General features: G+C 43.5%; 1 non-coding gene across 1 annotated transcript; it reads right to left on the reverse strand.

Annotated features, from left to right (window-relative positions):
- Window positions 1-6,638: 6,638 nt before the first annotated feature.
- Window positions 6,639-6,711, reverse strand: TRNAC-ACA (transfer RNA cysteine (anticodon ACA)). Its single transcript has one exon. It is a non-coding gene; the product is annotated as a tRNA-Cys (tRNA).
- Window positions 6,712-8,859: the final 2,148 nt, after the last annotated feature.

The following is an 8,859-nucleotide window of genomic DNA, read 5'->3' on the forward strand; positions in this document are numbered from 1 at the left end:
ATAGATAGAATAAAACTATATTTCTTAAAGTATGCAAGCGCTATACCAAGACTTTATAAGGCTTCCTGTTGCCAAATGCGATGCTGAAATAATGCACAAGATGGCACATCAGTCCATTACCAACCGGCTCTGCCCACTGCTGTTACAAAATGCAAGGATTGAGAGGTGGCCCCGGGGTGAAGGGGCCTATCTGTGTCAGAGAGCTCCACTCCTCTGGCCCTGGAAACGTTTTCCACAAGAGGGGGAGAAAGGACCAACCCTCTTGGTAGCCCTACCCCAAGATGAGCTGACCTGGCACTGTTTCCGCAGGAGCTGCGTGACCCGCCCTTCCCTCACTAGGAGACAGAGCACCCCTGACCTGCCTGTGAATCAGTGCCGGGGCCAAGAAAAGCAGTGATTCATGAGGCATGATGCTCTTGATTCCCAGACAATGTGCTCAGTTAACAGGCTCACTTGAGATGTATAAACCAAGTTGACTGTTTGTATTCATCTAGTACTCAATTTGGAGTGTTTTTGCATGTCTTTGTACAGATCCACTCCTTTCAATACCTATCTTAATCTCCCCTGACTTCTCCATTATCTTTCCATTCCTGCCCTTTCTTCTGATCTCAACCCACCCTCTTCAAAGAAAATCTTTTCTGAAGCAAGAAGGTAGAACACTCCCTCCTTCATGTGGATTTTGATCGCTCTGGAAACATTTGTGTGTTCCACCCTGTCTGGGGTTTACATAACGTGAATTAAGTGAATGAGATGTTCTAGTATTATATATTAACCTGATATGACTAAGATTTATAATATATGGTGCTCTCACTTTCCTGTGCAAACTTTGGTTCTGCTGCCCTGCAGAAAAGTCTCAACCATTTTCCTACCAATGCCAGTATGAACAGGGCAGGAGAGCTAAACGTGGGTACCTGGAGGTCAGAGGGGTGAGGGAGGTGGAGAAACCAGGAGAAGATGTGGGTCTGAGGCCTCCCTGGGCCTCTCCTCAAAGGTGGAGGTGAGTCGATCCTTCAGGAAAGCGAGCTCTCAGATCTCAACTGCTCCTCATCGGCTAAGCCTTTTAGAACTAGCAAGATCCCTCACCTGGTTGAGAGAACACATAACTTTCTTACTCACCCCAAACCCACTGGTGTGTCTTGCTAACAAAAACACTGGACACAACCCTATTTGATAGCAAAGTTGGCCAAAGGGAACTGAAATATCTTAAGGAAAAGGAATTTTCCCCAAGATATGTCCTCTCTCCCCACTCCCCAACCCCAGAGTTTGGGGCAGGGGTGGGGGACAGGGGGCTGTGCTTTTTTTGTTTCTGTCCTCCTCTGCATCAAACCAGCCTCTTCTGCCCAGCCTGTCACAGAACCAAAGTCTGCACTATGAAAGGGGTCAGCACCCAAGGATGGGCACAGCTTACATCACCCTGATCTGATCATTGTGACGTCGGTAGCTTCATAAATACTGTATGTACCTTGAACAAGGGTTTTGTTTTTGTTTTGTTTTTGGTTTGTTTTTCTTAGTAGTTTAAGGGAATTAAAAGTTTTTATTTGCTGTTTCCTTTGTTGTATTTTCTGTACTATAACTGTCTACAGTATGTCTTTTTGCATAAAATGCATAAGGGTTTGGGGATGTAAATGGAATTTTATTCATATTTTGTCCAAATACCTCTTGTAATTTGTATCAAAATTCTTGTACAATTTTTATATTAAAGATTTATCAGTCACTGATCTCTTCTTACCTCCTTGATTTGAAGAAACCTCAACCAACTCCAGGAGACCACTATGAAATACACCAAGAAACACTTTAGCTTGCATTGTGATTCACCTTTATTTAAGCTCCCATGTTGGATAACTTGGTCTCCTTTTTAGACTGAATCATGCTATTATTGAACACACTTCTTAGGAAGATCAAACTCATCTCATGCTCAGATAGTCAAGCTGAGTCAGAGTCCCAGAGACCCTAGCCAGTCAGTCCCAATGGAGCCCAGAAAACACTGTCTCTTTCCTCACTAAAGCTATCTCTTTGGGGATGTTTTTCCAGTGTCTCCAGAATTTCCTTTCTCAAAAGCCTTGACCCAAGATCTTTTAAGGAAAGGAAGACCTTAAGTATCTTTGCACCTTGGCCTTCTATAAATAGCTTTCACCCTGACCCTGGGAAATTTGTGGATGGTAGCTAACAGGATGACAACTAGATATATATATATTATATATATATATATATATATAAAATATATATATACACACACATATATACACACACACATATATATAGTTTTTCAAACTAGATGTTTGTGTTTCAGTTTATGTTCTCTTGACAATGGTTTTCTGCTGATTGGGCTTTTATCATCTAGAAATAAAACTAGCAGATGGAGAGAGGTCATCATTGGCCACATCTCTTGTCACACTGCTTGAGGCCAATGGGAAGAAGCATATAGGCTGCTTCTGACTCTGCGATTGTTTAATATCACCCCCACCTCTTAAACCAATTCTAGCTTAACATTAGGCTAACCCAGACTGTAACTTTTCCTAGAGTCTCCCTTTCCATTTAGTATTTCCTGTTCTCCATCCCGGGAGCCACATATATCCAAGTCTCCCATCTTGTGGCACCTCCTTCTCCCATTTCCTCTGGCCCAGAGAAACCAGCAGCTACCCAGACTCAATCTAGCAACCCCCTTGGCCCCAGGTCTCTGGCCAGCAAGGAGCTAAACAGGCTGCTTGTATCTGCTGACTGTCATCAGACCCACAGTAGAGAACTGTCCAGCCAGCTTCAGGTACTACTGACTGAGGGTCCCTCCCAAGGTAGCAAAGGTGCCAGCCACCAAGCCTTGACGCACCTCCCCCCATCCCGATTTCCTCTGAGTACCCACAAACTTTGGGGGTAAGAGCAAAGAAATGAAAGATAAAACAATTGGGGGAAGTCAACCTTGGTTCAGGCATGTGGTTATTAAATGTCATGGATATATTAACGCACCCCTACAGGGAATCCAAGCATAATTATGATCTTTTCATCTGTCATAACACGTCTGTAATTGGCAAGAATCCTCCCTCAAACAGCTCCTTCTTAAAAAAATATATTCTTAAGTTGTTAAATGGTGGAAATCCTCCTGTGTAGTGAAGAGGCACCCATGAATTCAGCTTCAGCACAAGGCTCGTCAGCACTGCCTGGGCTACAGCCCTTTGCTTTTCTGAGCCACTGGAAGACTTGCCATCTGCTAGTCTGCCCCGTGTCGTTGACAGTAGGACAGCAGATTAAGTGCTACTAATTTAATAAAGCTGCTCTGAGGACGGAGGCGATCTATCAATGAAGACCAGAGAGGATAGCATGGGTGGGGGCTCAAGAGGGGCAGCAGAGAATATCGAATTGCCTCAAGGAATACTGGGCGGGGGTGGCAGGGGGGCTGGGAATCTATTGATTCTCTGTACAGCGCAGTTATTTTCAGTCACCTGACTCTCAGGCACCCAATCATTACCCGTATTCATCAGAGACATATAATGAACAGAGGTATTGATTAACAGGGGCAGCTGAAGAGAGCTCCCAACAGTGCTAGTTCACATTGATAGGTCTCCAATGGGAATATAGGCCATGCAGCCCTGGAACATAACTTACTCTGTTCTAGGTCCTTCCATTGATTTTGCTTAGTGGGGAGGGGAGGATGGAGGGAGAGACAACCTTGCACACAGTGGTGCTCCCTTGACCTTTCTCTGAAAACTTCTTTGAAGAAAACAGAAAACTGACCCACTTACAACAGTCAACAAGTCCGTAGCCCTGCTCCAGGTTGCCTGCTCCTCTCCAGGCTGGCAGTCCCGCCTCGTCTCTGATTGCTGTTTGTGTTCTCTTGATTTACAGAAATGTGCTGGAAGCTGGGATACACCAGTCAGAGCTCAGAGCCATCAGGCAGATGAAGCCTTCACTCCCCTAAAGATCAACATATGGCTTCGGGAAATTATCGTGTTAGGCTAATTGCACCAAGTTGGCATGGTAGGAACATAATGAGTCCCGGTTTCAGCACGCTGACCCCAAACCCAGTGATGCCAGCACAGAGTAACTTTCCAAGCATTTTGCCTCATGGCAGGAAACCTCATTGAGCTGCTGTTTGCAAAAGGTATTTGGTTCAATTTCTAGCATGCGCCCAGAACCTGCTCAGTGTACGCCATTCATACAAGGGAGTTTGCTGTGTGGTTCAGGCAGGCTCTTGTCCTTCCAGAGAACTAGCGGTGACCCACACGCCACAACCATCAGAAGCCATGTGCTGCCTGGCGGCTGACAGGCTGTGTAAAATGCAGATAGGTAACTAGAAACCATTGAACCCCAGGGAGAAACAAAATGGAAAGGATTAAGACAAGGACAGCTGTAAAAAATAAAACTCGAATGCATCATTAGAAACCAGAAATTCACAAAGTCCAACTGCTTGTCATCCACACTGGATATTAGCAACACTTGACTTAGACAGAATGAAATGCTGTAGGAACATGAAGTCACCCCTTAATCCCTGAAGCTAACGGCAAGTTTCTCTTTGCTCCAGTCTCTCCTTACCTCAGTCTGGGGTTTTGATGATGTTTAATGTCATTTGCCTCCAATTTTTCTCGCCAGTGTGTCTTTGTTTGTCTTACCTTGGTCAGCAGACTTGTTCACCTTCAGGTCCGGCCTCTCCTTGGGCTTCGAGAATTTTGTATGTACCACCTTCAGCCTTTTCTCTTCCTGTCTTTATTTTCTTCATTATAACGTTCAGCTCAATTTCTCTTTTCTTAGCCAAAACCGTTAAAAACAACAACAACAACAAAAATTGGTTCAATAAATTCTGATCCTCTGGGATTTAATTGTACCTTAACTTCTTTCCAAATGTCAGAGCTTATATGGAAAAAAAAAAAAAAAATCAAAGATTTCAATAATTTTAAATCCCAAGTTCTCTGCATTGTGCAGCAACTTCAAGTTTTTGGAGTGCTCCAAAAAATAAAAAACAAAAACGTGGTTATGAGCAGTTGAATTTGGATGTTATCAGGGTTTGGGGCATATACTGTGTGAGGTGATTTAAAGTTATTAGGCCACTTCCAGGTTTTTAGAGAGATCCATTTTTACAAATGTAAGTGCTATTAACAATTCAAAGCACTCTCATAATTCCCCATCTTTGTTCTTCCCCATGATCTCAATTTCAATTTTTTATTTTTTTCTTAAGTGGAGAATTTCCTTCCCAAGTTTCACAAAGTCATTTGCAGACTGAAAACAAGACACTTATTTGATTATTTTCAGATGTCACATCAATTGGTCTTCAGCAGAAAGTAATCCTGCAAGATGTTATGCTTTATGCTTTCTGTTCTTTCAAAAACCACAAACCTGTGTGTTTGAAAATTTGTCTCTTTCCAAAGCCCTCAGCCGCACCCACAGAGCACACATGTGAGAATGGTTTCAGGCTCATATACAGACATGCCTTTTCAAGGAAGCAACAAACACTCACTTCACAGATCTACTGTGAATGGAAGCAGAAAGCAGGGAAGAAAGCCAGGGTGAAATCCAGGAAGTTGTGTCTAGCAGGGAACTGTGTCCTCAACACTTGAAAGATGGGCAGTTTCTCTAGCCTTTATAGTTTGCAATACGTAGTAGGTGATCAAGGTGCATCCACAGAATAAATGGGTACCACAAATGGGGAGGAAAGGTGAACGGATGGAGCCCTTTGTTAAATACCAAAGTCAGAGCCAGCCGTAAGGTGGAGGCTGTCACACCTACAGAGAATGCAGGCATCAGCTATTTGAGGATTCTGCAAAGCAAATAGTAGCAGAAACACTGAGGAAGATGACCAGGATTCACAGTACTGCTGAAATAGCCTGACTATGCCATTTCCCCTCTCTGTGCCCAGGCCTGAACTCCTGGAAACCTGAAACCCATGAGTAGTCCTCAGGGTTGGACGGAGAACTCTCCAAGAGAAACCCTCAGGTCAAGGAGCCAGGAAGAAAACAGTGGATGCTCAGGAGAGTGGGGAAAATTCCCTATTCTTTTTTCTTTTTGCTGTTTTTTTCATGCCTGCCTCAAACCCAAGCACCCCTGTGACAAAAGGGGCGACAGGGGCAACAGGAACCAGAAGACACCTAAATTCTTGGGAAGGAAGCTGCCTGCCTGAACTGGAGGAGCTTCCGTCCAGGCAGGGTGGGGAAATCCCTTCTATTTTCTCTGTCTGTCCACCTACTTGGTCTGGGCAGTGAGCGTAGCCCCGGGAAGTAAACTGCAGGGCATGAGCTTTCCAGCCAGAGGACTGAAAGGGCAAGGCTGGAAAATTCCAGGGAGATGGTAGAGAGAGAGGTCCTGGGGAAAGTCACACCTTCAGATGAATTTCTGAATCACCCCTGATCCCACATAGCACATCCTCACATGGGCCAGATCCAAATAGTGCTTCAAGGGTTTTGAAAACTGAACTGACACTGCAACGAAGACCCACAGAAGGCTCTTTGGGACTTGCAACCTGAATTAAGGTTGAAGGCCTTGCTAAAAACATGGTGACATTCTCCACAGGAATTAAAGTGAAAAGTGAAAGTGAAGTCGCTCAGTCGTGTCAGACTCTTTGCGACCCATGGACTGGGGCCTACCAAGCTTCTCCGTCCATGGAATTTTCCAGGCAAGAATACTGGAGTGGGTTGCCATTTCCTTCTCCAGGAGATCTTCCCAACCCAGGGATTGAACCTGGGTCTCCTGCATTGTAGGCAGATGCTTTACCATCTGAGCCACCAGGAAGTCCACAGGAATTAAACAAGACCCAAAACCTCATAATATGTGTTATAGGCAAACTTCTTGATTTTTGTCTGTTTCTCAACTGTGGTAAAATATACATAACAAAATGTATTGTTAACTATTTTAAAGTGTACAGTTCAGTGGTGTGGAGTATCATTCACATTGTTGGGCAACCATCACCACTATCCATCTCCAGAACTCTTCATCTTCTTCAAATACAACTGCGTACCCATGAAACACTGACTTTCCACTCCCAGAAACCATTCTGCTTTCTTTCTCTATGAATTTGACTACTCTAGCTACCTCATCTAAGTGGAATCTTATAATCTTTGTCCTCTTGTGACTGGCTCGTTTCACTAGCATAATGTCCACAAGGTTCATTCATGTTGTTGCAAGTGTCAGGATTTCCTTCCTTTAAAATCTCCATAGGTTTCATTGTGCGTATACACCACATTTTGTTTATCCATTAATCTGCTACAGGGAGTTGGGTTGCTTCCAACAGCAGGCACTAGGCAGACTTCTAAGATGGTCCCTAACAAGCTAGTAAAGGTTTAGACACTCAACAAGGACCAGTGTGTTCTCTTGGCAAAATTCTGGCAGTGGGACAACCAGGGCACCAGGCATGTCATCCAGCTACGTGGAGCGGCTGAAGGGCATGTCCCTGCTTGTCAAACCCTGGCAAATGTGGCCCACTGGAGAAGGGAATGGCAACCCCCTTCAGCATTCTTGCCTTGAGAAGCCCAGGAACAGTATGAAAAGGCAAAAATATATGAATCTAAAAGGAGAGCCCCCCAGGTCGGTAGGTGTCCAATATGCTATTAGGGAAGAGCACAGAAATAGCTCCAGAAAAAATGAAGAGGCTGAGCCAAAGTGAAAATGATGCCCAGTTGTGGATGTGTCTGGTGGTGACAGTAAAATCTAATGCTGTAAAGAACAATATTGCCTAGGAACCTGGAGTGTTAGGTCCAAATCAAAGAAAACTGGATGTGGTAAAACAGGAGATGGCAAGAGTGACCATTGACATTTTAGGAATCAGTGAACTAAAATGGGTGGCAATGGACACATTTAATTCAATGACCATTATATCTATGACAGTGGGCAAGAATCTCTTAGAAGTAATGCACCAGTCCTCACAGTCAACAAAAGACTCTGAAATGCAGTATTTGGGTACAGTCTCAAAAATGACAGAATGATCTCTGTTCTCCAAAGCAAACCATTCAACATCACAGTAATCCAAATCTATGCTCCAACCACTAACGTCAAAGAAGCTGAAATTGAAATATTCAATAAAGACCTACAATAAAGAACTAACACTAAAAATAGATGTCCTTTTCATCACAGGGGACTGGAATAAAAAGCAGGAAGTCAAAATACACCTGGAGTAACAGGCAAGTTTGGCCTTGGAGTACAAAATGAAGCAGGACAAAGGCTAACAGAATTTTGCCAAGAGAATACACCGGTCATGGCAAATGCCCTCTTCCAACAATACAAGAGACAACTCTACACATGGACATCACCAGAAGGTCAATATCAAAATCAGATTGACTATATTATTTGTAGCTGAAGATGGAGAAGCTCTATACAGTCAGCAAAAAGAAGATCTGGAACTGACTGTAGCTCAGATCATGAACATCTTATTGCAAAATTCAGACTTAAATTGAAGAAAGTAGGGAAAACCACTACACCATTCACATATGTCCTAAATCAAATTCCTTATGATTATACAGTGGAAGTGACAAATAGATTCAAGGAATTACATGAGAGAGTGCCTGAAGAACTATGGATGGAGGTTTGTACCACTGTACAGAAGGCGGTGATCAAAACCATCTGCAAGAAAAGAAATGCAAGAGGGCAAAGTGCTTGTCTGAGGAGGCCTTAAAATAGCTAAGAAGAGAAGTGAAAGGCAAAAGATAAAGGGAAAGATAAACCCACCTGAATGCAGAGTTCCAGAGAATAGCAGGGAGAGATAAGAAAGTCTTCTTAAGTGAACAATGCAAAGAAATAAACAATAGAATGGGAAAGACTAGAGATCTCTTCAAGAAAATTAGAGATATGAAGGGAACATTTCATGCAAAGATGGGCACAATCAAGGACAGAAACAGCAAAGACCTAACATAAGTGTAAGAGATTGAGGAGAGGTGGCAAGAATAC

Source organism: Muntiacus reevesi, chromosome 17 (genome assembly GCF_963930625.1).
Source record: "Muntiacus reevesi chromosome 17, mMunRee1.1, whole genome shotgun sequence".
NCBI classification, from domain to species: domain Eukaryota; kingdom Metazoa; phylum Chordata; class Mammalia; order Artiodactyla; family Cervidae; genus Muntiacus; species Muntiacus reevesi.